This window comes from Podarcis pityusensis (genome assembly GCF_964106645.2).
Source record: "Podarcis pityusensis genome assembly, chromosome: 3".
Taxonomy (NCBI): Eukaryota; Metazoa; Chordata; class Lepidosauria; order Squamata; family Lacertidae; genus Podarcis; species Podarcis pityusensis.
In genome coordinates, this window is record NC_138026.1 from 53,729,274 (window position 1) to 53,741,694 (window position 12,421).

Below are 12,421 nucleotides of genomic sequence, written 5' to 3' on the forward strand. Positions count from 1 at the left end.
CCATTGCACTTGAGTAGCATGTGTTAAATAATTCTCATGAGGTAAGGGGAAATGATGTCACACACAGCCTTTCCGGATCACTGGGTGCTATGCCTGCTCTCTGTTACTGCCACTGTGGTTTTGTTTAGTATGCTCTAGAGGTACTCATATGCCTGTAAATTTCATCTGCATAGGTCAAAGCTGCAGAATTATAGCCATTTTTAGATTCTCCATTAGAGTGAACAGGAAACATTCATTTTATACAGAGTGAATTGGGATCCAGAGCACACATCCAATCAGAGAGAACTCCGGGCAACTCAGAACAGATCAGATTTTGAAGGAGGAGGAGATACAGATAAATGCTCATCCCAAGATTGATTTGCCAGTTTCACTGCTCCTTCGCATCAACAGAGCTTCACTTTTACCTTCACCTGCTGTTCCAGAGCAAGAGAAATACACTGGAAAGGAAAATTGTCTCTTGCTGCAGCAAAGGTTCTGTACTCTACAAAGCCTGCAACTGCCTAGTGGTAAAGCCAGCTCTGGCTGCAATCCTCTGTGATTTGTTTCCAGAGCCATAGCAGTAGCTATTAGCCAACACTCAGAACCAGTTATAAGAAACATCAATAATGTCAGCCAAAAGAGATACGTGAGTAGCTGCTGTATATAGATGACATTTGTGTCTCTAACATACAGTCAAAGATGCATGGTCATGTCAAACTGAATGAGCTCATTTGGTTTTGACAAGGATTCCACGCAGGGAAGATGGATGTGATAATGGGCAAATCATCACTAAAATGTAGATTTTTATTAACTGCTGCACAGATTTCCACAATGGCTTAATAATAAGGATTTCACATGGAAAATAATCAAAGCTGTAAACACCAACATGCATATAAAGTGCGATTGTGCATAGATCTTTGCTAGTTGAAATAAATAGATGGCTCAAGTGCTGCCTAATGGATTTGAATGATTGGAGTCACTGTTAGTATTTTCTGAAATTTATGTTAGCCAATGCAGACTGTCTCTTTCCCAACTTGAATTCTCCAAGGGTTTTGGACTCCAACTCCCATCAGTCGCAGCCATCATGACCAATGGTCTGGGCTGATGGTGCAGACAACACTACGCTAAACCAGACTGGCTAAATGACTTTGGGTAAGGCAGCTTCTGCTGGTCCTGTCATCGCCCCCTGAAAGTTAGTCACCCTTGTCACAGTCTTCATTGCCTTGGGCTCCTTTGGGAAGCACGGCAGGATATAAATTGAATAGCGAGTTTTTAAAAACTAGACATCAAAACAAAAGGGATCCCAGGTAGTTTTTCTTACGCTTCTGAGCAAATAGAGAAACTGCACACAGGGCTGACATTCAATCTCAAAGCCCCTTGTCCTTTTTCTGGGTTTTCCAAATGGGCCTTCCCTTTGTTGGAGAGAAGTGTGTGGTGTTGCAGTTTGGGCTGCCTAATTTTAACCTCTAACGTGGCTTGCTCAGCCACCAAGATCTAAATCCAGGCCAGAAATAGGAGGCAAAGCGATGGTCATGTGCTTGACAAGGAGCTGGGCTGCATGCCAAAACACATTTGAGATGGATGGAATTTCTTGCCCCTGTGAAAATGCAGTGCTAAATCTTCCTCCGTCTCTCCTCCTCTTTATACACAAGTGGATCTCTCTAGTGCACTGAACTGTCATCCGAAACTAACAAGGAGGATGTGTCTCCCAGCAATCTGAGCTTCGGTCGAAAGTTCATGACTTATCCAGCCCTATGACAACTTGGACCAAGATTGCTGGAATGGTTAGAAAAATATCTCAGTGTAATTCACCTTGCTGTGTTATTTCACTAATAACGTCTGAAAATTCAAGGAATGCATCCTTAACATTCCCTTACATCCTCAGTGTATGAAGATGATACTTTTTCACAGTATGGTTAGTCTGTTAAGCCTAATGGTTCATGGATTTTCCTTTTTTTAATGTATGTTTGTGCCTCCAGATTTATCAATTACCAACTCTTATTTGGCTACTCCTTTGTGAAACTAGAACATTCCTCTTTCTCCTAAAGATTTCCTTTTAGATTTTTGCATCAGAAAGCTATTTCTGGACCTCAACCAGAAGTCAAATGCTTCACATTTTGACTCTCCACTTTATGCTGTCATTAGTCTATCAATATTTTATTTGCCGCAGTGTGTCTGTTTTTTTCAGGCTTGCACCAAATCCAGAGCCCTGAAGCACACATGAAGCAACAGAGTAAATGGACTTCCACACTTTCTTCCATGAAGAAAACTGGTGACCATCATGTGTACACTGGAGCCTCTCATACATACAGCAAACCACTGTATCAGGGCACTGCTATTGCTGCTATTGCTGCTGTTACACTTCATTATTGCTGAAGCACTTCTGCCATGATAGGCAACACTGTCTTTTCAGCAAACTTTGAAAGATTCTGTAGCATCTCTGACCCACAAGACTCCTCAATATATTGTGCCCTGGAATATTATTGAGGTGTGTCTATTTTCCAGTCTGCAAGACTGTCACCCATCTGAACACTGATGCCCACCTGTCGTTATTGCTCCATCTGCATCCCTAACTGCTGTGGGGGCTGTGGGAATGTCATGCTAAGCCTGCTTGTATGGTGGCCATTTTCACTGCAGTCTATTCCAGCCCAAGTGAAGCACCCGTTAAGTTATGTGCTGATGTTTTGGGTGGGTGGGAGCAGGGGAGTAGCCGGGGGGGGGGAGAGATCAAGTAAAACAATAGAAATACTTAACTAATTTACCAATCACTTCAGTTCTGCCCCCCTAACAAAAGGCCTGCACCCCCCCCCAAACAAAAATCCTGGCTACGCCCATGGGTGGGAGTGCTCAGCTGGTGCTTGATTGCATCCCACCCACCCTGACTGCTGCACAGAGTGAACTCAAAAGATAGCACCCAGCTGTAAGCAGAGCACAGAACTTTCTATAATTTGCTTATTTCTAAGAATGTCGTAGGACAGAAACAAAAGTAGCACCGAATGTTGGAGATGTGGGTGGGGGAGAAGAATCCTTTTAATGTGGAATCTACTGTATGCTGTTGGACATCGTTCCCAGTGATGTTGGAGCACCATTATAATGTGTTTACGGGACATGTTTTTCTCTCCCCTATACAAAGAGGGAAATCGGAGTTTCAGCTGTGACATCAGACTTGCTTCCTGCGGCAGTAATCTATGCTTCTTGTTGAAAGAAACGCGAAAGCTTGCTACTGGCCCGCAGGAATGTGTGGACCGTGTGGTGTTTGCAAGGAGCGGGAAGGCGAGAGGCTGAAGTATGGCTTGGCAAGAGCATCCTGGAAACAGGCTGGGGAAATACTGAAAGACATGCATGTGTCTCTGTGTATGCGGGAGCCAGAGATTCACAAAGAGCAGTGGGAAGAGGAAGGAACAGGGAAATGCTTCCACAGCTAGCAACCTTCTCTAGAACAGACAGCACAACCTGAAACCAACACCTGTTGTGCTGTTCCACCACCACCACCATGCCTCTCCTTGAGAAGGCTCCCTATGAAAGAACCTGCCCTTTGGGCTTAAAAGACTTCCCCCATCCCTGACTTAATGGTATGCTCATCAAGGTTAGGGAATCCTTAAAATTCAGGTGTCTCTGTCTGCTTATGAAGCACCCAACAAATTAAAAAGATCCTTTTCTCACTAATAAACTTAGAGAGGGAGCACAAAGGCTTTGTCATTAAAGACACAAGTTTGACTTCAACTATATGTGAGTGTGGCACAGGATGGGGACGGGGAGAGAACCCTGCTGTAAACTGGCTGCGGAACAGTTTATCATATTTTTAAAATATATTTCCTCACTTTCTCCTCCAAGACCACCTCATTTACGGCAATCAACAAAAATGGAACTGGTGATGCTTACATCTCACTTATAGGGAGAACTCATCTTGGGACTGGATGAGAAAAGTGACTGACGTGGAGCAGATGCCATATTTCAGTCTCTCAGCCAACACACACACCCCATAAATAAGAACCGCAGCAGACTTTCAAGCAGTTTTATATTGAAGTACAGAACAGATGTATTGTAGCATATGTGCTTGTAATAAATATTATCTGTGTGCATTAATATGAACCGGTTAACTATTCAATGCATAGTTCCTATTAAAAGCACATAATCACTTGGTGCAAAGAGCAGATTTAATTTCACACCTTTTTTCTCCCATTGAAAAACTGAATAAATTAATTATCTAGAATACTGCAGGGATATTAAAGCCCTCAACATTCTTCTCCATGGCACCTTAAATGTGTATTCAATTTCAAGCCATGTAGTGGTCTCAGTTAATAATAGGGAATAGCCATAAGCCCTGTTCATTCAACCACCCAGCTGCCAGTTCCCTTCCTTTGTGATGGAGGATTGAGATTCACCTCTCTTTCTTCTCCCTAGCAACTCAAGGAACAAGGAATGTGAGGGCTTCACTCTTACACCTCTGAAGGCCTGGTCTGCATATTCTCTTTCTCTTTTCAAAGAAGCAACCTAAATCGGGTTGTCTGCATGTAGTTCTCATGTCATACGGGGTACTACATGCTGGAAGGGAGACCATGTGACTGTGTCTCCACCACTGGAAGTGAGTCAGTAGCCAAGCGATTGGTATTATTGGTTGGTTGATTGGTTGTTAGGTTGTATGGCCCACTTCTCCCTCAAGGAGCTCCAGGTTCTCTTCCACCCTTTGTTTTATTATTATAACCCTGTGAGATTGGTAAGGTGAAGGGATAGTGACTGGTCTAAGGTCACCCAGTGAGTGTTGCTCGCACACTGGGGATCTGAACCTGGTTCTCAGTGCTGACTCCAGGTTTTGGGAGGGAGACTTTGGAAAGATGCTCTCAGTGACTCTCCTCCTTGCATGCATTTACTTCCTCTTCCTTTATTTCCTTCCTTCCTTCCCATTCATTGGACCTGTGGGTCCAACCTGTGCAACCACAGGAAAGTGAGAGGCAAACAAAGAAAGCTACTTCGCTTCCTCACTCTTGCCATTGCTTGCATGCCCAGGTGACATGAAATCTCCATCTGTGTTGTTAGGTATGTCTATGGTGGCTCAGTTACACAGTCATGGCTTGGAGTTGCACTCAGTTCTAAGGATCTTAGGAATCAAAGCCTTCAACTGCTATTGTTTTGCTTTGAATGAAGGTGGGAGCATTCAAACATTCAACCTAGGAAAGCTTTCCTACTTGGTGCTGCTGATAACATAGGCCTGGTCTTCCTTATTCTCATCTTAATGGGACTTACTTCTGAGTAGACATGTAAAGCATTGTGCTGTACAAGTCTGCAGTATCTATCTTGCATTTTTTCAACTAATTCCATTGGTTACTTATCTTTCCCATTGTATTCTCCATGCAAGATGTTATTTTATTTCCCTTGTGTGGATCCATTCTCTGGTTAAGATTATATTTCTTTCTGCTTCACATGTTCATGCTGTTTCTCTTATTTCTCTTTAGTTATGGAATTCGTTGCCAGCTGATTCTGTTAATTGATTCTCTTTCCTTGGTTAAAAATATTTCAAATGATTACCCAGCAGTGGGTCAGGATGTTTTGCCACTTTATCTCAATGACTTGTTTGCTTCAAAATCTTACCCATTAAGCTGCAGTCCTTTGCACATTTACTTGGGAGTATGGGACGCGGGTGGCGCTGTGGGTTAAACCACAGAGCCTAGGACTTGCTGATCAGAAGGTCAGCGGTTCGAATCCCCATGACAGCATGAGCTCCTGTTGCTCAATCCCAACTCCTGCCCACCTAGCAGTTTGAAAGCACGTCAAACTGCAAGTAGATAAATAGGTACCGCTCCGGCGGGAAGGTAAATGGTGTTTCCGTGCACTGCTCTGGTTCACCAGGAACAGCTTAGTCATGCTGGCCACATGGTGTACGCCGGCTCCCTTGGCCAGTACAGCGAGATAAACGCTGCAATCCCAGAGTCGGTCACGACTGGACCAAATGGTCAGGGGTCCCTTTACCTTTAAACCCACTGAACTCAGTAGGAATTCCATTATTGTAAATAAAAATGCATTAGGCTGAGCTGTGATGACACTGATGCACAAATTCTGTTGCTTATGGCTACTGGCAAGTACATTTCAATTACTCAAAATTTCTGTGAGCAAATGTGTTTCTCTTACAGATGCTTGAGGGTATTTTAATGCTTCTGCAGTCTAAGCCCAAGAAAGTCACAAGCAATGGAAGCGAAGGCACAGAAAAAACTCAATATGGAGGCCAAATGGCCGAAATATTGGGAAATTCTGGATCAAGATGGAGACAGACTAAAATTGCAGAGTTTTGAAAAATTGAAAAATAAAGTGCGAGACTGGCTCCATTATTATCAAATAATGGAGGCATACAATTTGGACAAAAAAGTTGGTTTCCAGGTGGAAAAATCAAAATTGGAAACAGAATTGCTAGATTCCAAAATTAAGAATTTGTCAAAAATGTATAACTTGCTGTTGAAATGGAACACTCAGGATGAAACGGTGAAATCAGCTATGATTAAATGGGCACAAGATGTTGGACATAATATAATGATGGCTGACTGGAAACAGTTATGGACCACAGGTATGAAATTTACGGCATGTAATGCCCTAAGAGAAAATTTAATGAAAATGATTTATAAGTGGTACATGACACCAGTCAAGCTTGCAAAAATTTACCATTTGCCCGAAAATAAATGTTGAAAATGTAATGAGACTGAAGGCACATTCTTTCACCTTTGGTGGACATGCCCAAGGATTAAGACATTCTGGGAGATGATTTATAATGAAATGAAAAAGGTATTTAAATATACCTTTCTGAAGAAACCAGAGGCCTTTCTCCTGGGCATGGTCGGCCAATTGGTGTTAAAGAAGGATAGAACTTTTTTTATGTATGCAACAACAGCAGCAAGAATACTTATCGCGAAGTATTGGAAGACACAAGATTTGCCCACCCGGGAAGAATGGCAGATGAAGTTGATGGACTACATGGAACTGGCGGAAATGACTGGCAGAATCCGAGACCAGGGAGAAGAGTCGGTGGAAGAAGATCGGAAAAAGTTTAAAGACTATTTACAGAAATATTGTAAAATTAATGAATGTTAGAAAAATGTTGGAATGAAGTTATATGGCTTTAGTAGAAATGTTATAAGGAATTAAGTACAGATAGGTTAATAGAGCATTAAGGGAAAAAATAAGGTTAGAATGAGTTAAGATAATTATAGGATAGAAAACAGAAGAAGATGGAAAGGAATTGCTGAAATAATTAACAGAAGTGGAATACAAAAAGGGAGGTGTGAGGAGGTCGTGGAAATAAGTGAATGAAAGATGGGATAACGAAATTGTTTGATTTATTTTATTGCTTTTGTTTTGTTTTTGTTGATTTGTTGTGTTGTGTTGTGTTGTGTTGTATTGTTTTTCTTTTTAATGTCTAAGTTTTTGGAAAAATAATAAATATTATTATTAAAAAAAAAAAAAAAGTCACAAGCAGAAGTTAAATAACTGCCCCTTCTGAGGCTGCTTTGTCTTTGCCTCATTTGTCAGCTAACCGAGGAGGATTCCCCTAGCATGGAGGAAATCCTGGGTGTTTTAAAAATGGCATACTCAGTTTACATTGCATTCTGTCAACATAGCTGATGTGGCTGCAGGACAGAGGAACATGGCTGGGGTAATATTGCATTCTGGCAATCTGTGTCTGTGAGAAATGCAATCTCTGTGTCACCCAGTAAGCCTTCTCTGTTTTGTGCAAAGATCCAAATGGCTCCTATTTATTTATTTAAAGACTTCGTAGGTCAAAGCTGACACCTTTAATTGTGCCGAAGAAAGCAAAAGGAAGCCAGTGCAGTATTGGTGCAATGTGCTCTGAAAACCCCATCCATTAGGAGTAAGATCAACACATTGTGCAGCTTCGGGCAGGCCGGGTCGTCCTCTTACATACCTGCTGGGATTGACAAGGCATCTGACCCTCACCTGAATCTCATAGCTCTGCTGTAGCTGCCTCTGATTAGTTATCATTTGACTCGGGGGGGGGGGGATTAGCATCACACGTCATGTGCATGGAAGTTGCCAAACCAATTAACCAATTTACAAGGATTACTGTTAATAGCACCAGTTTTCCTATAACTTGATTTTTAGTTTGCTTTCTGTTGCCACCCTGGAACTTTTCTTTAGTAGTGCCACTTTGTTTTGTACGATTCTTTGCAAATGAAGGAAAACAACTTTTCTGCTTGTATATCTTGATAATATAATTTTGGTTACTGAGGACAAACAAGATTGTACAAAAACAAGATTGGGTGCAGGCCTGGCCAGGACATACAGTAGGCATCCTAACTGTGACAAAGGTGACCTGTGTGTTTGCTTGCTTGCTTGCTTGCTTGCTTGATTGATTAACAGCACTTGGGAACTTCAAGGTCCCTGCTCTCCCTTCTTATGGTCTTTGTACTGGACCTGGAGGCTCCAATAGAGAGCATTCCATGTCAAGAAGGAGGGCAAGTGGGCACTCTATCAAATGACAGGGCAGGAGTTACACAGAGCAGGCCCTTTTTATTGGTGGTGCCCATTGTATGCCTCGCTCTTCCCAGACCTGCTCTCTTTTGGCCTGTATTTTGGAGCTTTATAATTTAGGAAGACTGTGGAAGAACTGGTTGACAAGTCTTATCAGTTGCTGATGTATGAGCGGATTTTATTTGCTGCTGTTCTGTGTTTCTGGTGCACCAGGGTTTACACCAGCGTAATAGAGTTGGCCAGGATGCCAGAAGGGATACAATTTATGAGCTTTCACAGCAGAGGGTGTTCAGCCAACAGTGCAAAGGCTGAGCTGAAGCATTTCCTTCTGGTTACCTGCTTTCAGCAATAGGGGTCACTTTTGGTAGTACCCAATTGGTTAGCTGTCAGATTCTACAGCTCCCTATTGGTGGCTCTTAGGTAATTCACAAAATACAGAGTCCATTCATAAAGCACAATATTCATTCATAAAGCAGTAACATGCCATATTTTTTTCCATCTATAAGACGCCCCCTATTTTTGTAGCAACAACCAATCGCCAGTCCACCCTTGGCACTATCGGTATAAAAGATGCCCCCTTATTTTTGACATTATTTTTTAGGGGAAAAGACCTAGTCTTATACTCGGAAAAAGACGATAAATCTCCATTGCTACATATTGGGTGTATATTTCAGCGGTTGAACATACAAGTTTATGGCCATGCTGAAGTGTAGTGCTTATGTGACTGTGAATAAAAGGTGGCTGGGCTCATTGTCTGGGAGTTTGGGGGGGAAGAGGTGACAAAGCTGATTTCCAATAAGTGCCCCCCTTTATTTCCCTAACAAGTCCTTGAGTCTGTACTCTGAATGGTGACACCAGGGACCTAGAAGGTGCAGAGCTTATCAGTCCAACCCCTGCACAGTCTCATCAGGACTGACCTTAAGGCAATTGGAGCAATTGGGCCAAATTGGGCCCCACGGGCCGCTCCTAAGGGGACCCCTCACCAGGGCAATCTAGATGGATTTTATTTATATCTATAAGATTTTGCAGACTTTGGCTGTGAAAAAAAAAATCCAAGTTGCGCCCCACTGCCTCAGATTGGGCCCCACTGGCCAGCCGAGTCTAATAGTTGCTGGGCCTGAGTTGCCCTGCCCTTGCATGAAGTCTTGGGTTTACAATTTTGGGAGAGGGGAGACTGCCCGCTGGGGAGCAGGAGGGCTGGCGAGGCCCCCTAGATTAAGAGTCCCTAGGCTTCAGCCTACTTAGCCTATACATAAATCCAGCACTGGCTGCAGTGTCAGTCAGGGGTATCCTTGGCAAAATGCAGTCCAGTGCGTTTGTAGGTGAATAGCTGTTCCTTTTCCTCCCCCTCCTCCTAGTTAGATGGCAGGTGGTGGCAGCTGCTGCCATCACCAGTCATGGCCATGCAAGTGAGTGGCAATGCCTGTTAAGAGTACCAGCTGCTGCTGCCAGCACAGCTGCCTACAGAGACAGGGCAATCAGTGGTAATGGCTGCTATTCTTTGCCAGCCACTACAAGGGTCACTGGTTGCAAGGAGTAGGGATAGAAGAATTTTGTCAATTTTGGTTCTTTCCATTTCTCATTTTTCCAGTTCCGTTCTCCACATTTTGCAGAAATCTGTGAGTTTGTTTCTTTTAATCCTCATGAAAATTCATCACAAAATACTGAAAGAAACTATTCATGAAGATCAAGCAGGTTTCCTTCCAGGCAGGCAGATGAAAGATAATATAAGAAATGTAATTAATATTTTGGAATATCTGACTGCAAGGAATGAGAAGCAAGCTATATTAATGTTTGTTGATGCAGAAAAGGCATTTGATAATATTGCTTGGGACTTTATGTTGAAGAACCTGGAGTTTATGGATGTGGGAACTGAGTTCTTGAATGGGATAAAGGCAATTTATACAGAGCAGAAAGCAAAGTTAATTGTAAATAATGTAACCACAGAAGATATAAAAATAACAAAAGGAACTAGACAGGGGTGTCCACTTTCGCCATTACTATTTATAATGGTCCGAGAGGTTTTCCTGAGGTCAATGAGACAAAATGAACTAATAAAAGGGGTAACAGTTGGCCAGAATGAATATAAAGTAAAAGCCTTTGCTGATGATCTGGTAATTATGACTGAAGAACCTTTAGAAAGTGTAAAAGAAGTTTTGGATGAGATTGAGAAATTTGGAAGTGTGGCAGGGTTCAGATTAAACAAGAAGAAAACCAAAATAATTACAAAAAATATGGATCAAAGTATAATAGAAATAATGCAACAAAGGACAGAGATAGAGGTGGTGAAAAAGGTTAAATACTTAGGAATTTGGTTAACTCCTAAGAATACTGACTTGTTTCAGAATAACTATATACCGGTTTGGAACAGAATAAAGAGAGACTTAGAGGTGTGGAGAAGAATGAAATTATCTTTTTGGGGTAGAATATCTACGATAAAGATGAGTGTCCTTCCAAAGATGTTATTTCTATTTCAAACTATCCCCATATTAAAGGGGCTAGCAATCTTTAGAGAGTGGCAAAGAGTGCTTTCAAGGTATATCTGGCAGGGCAAGAAGCCGAGAATTAAATTTAAATTATTAACGGATGCAAAGGAAAGAGGAGGCTTAGCCCTGCCAGACTTGAAACTATATTATGAAGCAGCATGGCTTTGCTGGTTGAGAGAGTGGATAAAATTAGAGAATAAAGAACTATTAGAACTATATTAGAACTATAAAGAACTATTAGACTTAGAAGGATTTGATAACAGATTTGGATGGCACGCGTATTTATGGTGTGAAAAGAAGAAAATCCATAAAGGCTTTGGGAACCACATATTTCAGAGGTCATTAATTGAAATATGGGATAGGTATAAAAACTGAAAGTTCCACACTGGTTGTCTCCATTAGAGGTTATGAGTGTAAAGAAAATAAATATGAGAGGTAATTGGATTACATATGGTGAATTGATAATCAAAGAAGGAGGAAAATGGAAATTAAAACCATATGAACAAGTCAAAGAATATGTATATGATTGGTTGCACTATTTCCAGGTTAATGAAATGTTTAAAAAAGACATTAAAGAAAGTGGTTATGTAGAAAAAGATTCAAAGTTCCAGACAGACGTGATAAACAATAATTGTAAAATTTTGTCAAAAATGTATAAAATATTGTTGGAATGGAATACCAAAAAAGTTAAATCGGTAATGATACAATGGGCTAGAGATTTTGGTTATAATATTCAGTTTGAGGACTGGGAAAAACTGTGGAAAGAGAATTTAAGATTTACTTCATGTACAGTACTTAAAGAAAATGTTATGAAAATGTTTTACAGATGGTATATTACACCGGTAAAATTATCAAAAATATATAAGATGTGTAACAAATGTTGGAAATGTAAAGAAAAAGAAGGTACGTTTTATCATATGTGGTGGGAATGTAAGAAAGTGAAGGGCTTCTGGGAGATGATCTATAACGAAATGAAAAAGATGTTAAAATATACATTTGTAAAGAAACCAGAGACCTTTCTTTTAGGAATTATAGGGAATGAAATCAGAAGAAAAGACTGTAAACTTTTTCAATATGCAGCCACAGCAGCAAGAATTCTACTGGCCCAGAAATGGAAAAAAGAGGAAACACCGACAATAGAAGAATGGAGACTGAAACTGACTGACTATGCAGAATTGGACAGATTAACCGGGAAAATTAGATATCTTCGAGACCAAAAGTTCATCGAGGACTGGGGGAAATTTGTTGAGTATCTGAAAAGAACATGTGATGTGCAAACAACACTGGTGGGATTTCAAGAAGCACTGTGAAAGTTGAGATATATTGTTAAAAAGAAATAGGAGTGGGAGGGAAGTTTAATGGCAATATAAACAGAGGAATGCGTAAACTGAGAGGTAAATATGGATGATTGTCAGAGAAGCCGAAGGAAGTCTAAAAAGAAACAAATTTGTGAAAATTTGATAGAATTGTATATTTGTGTT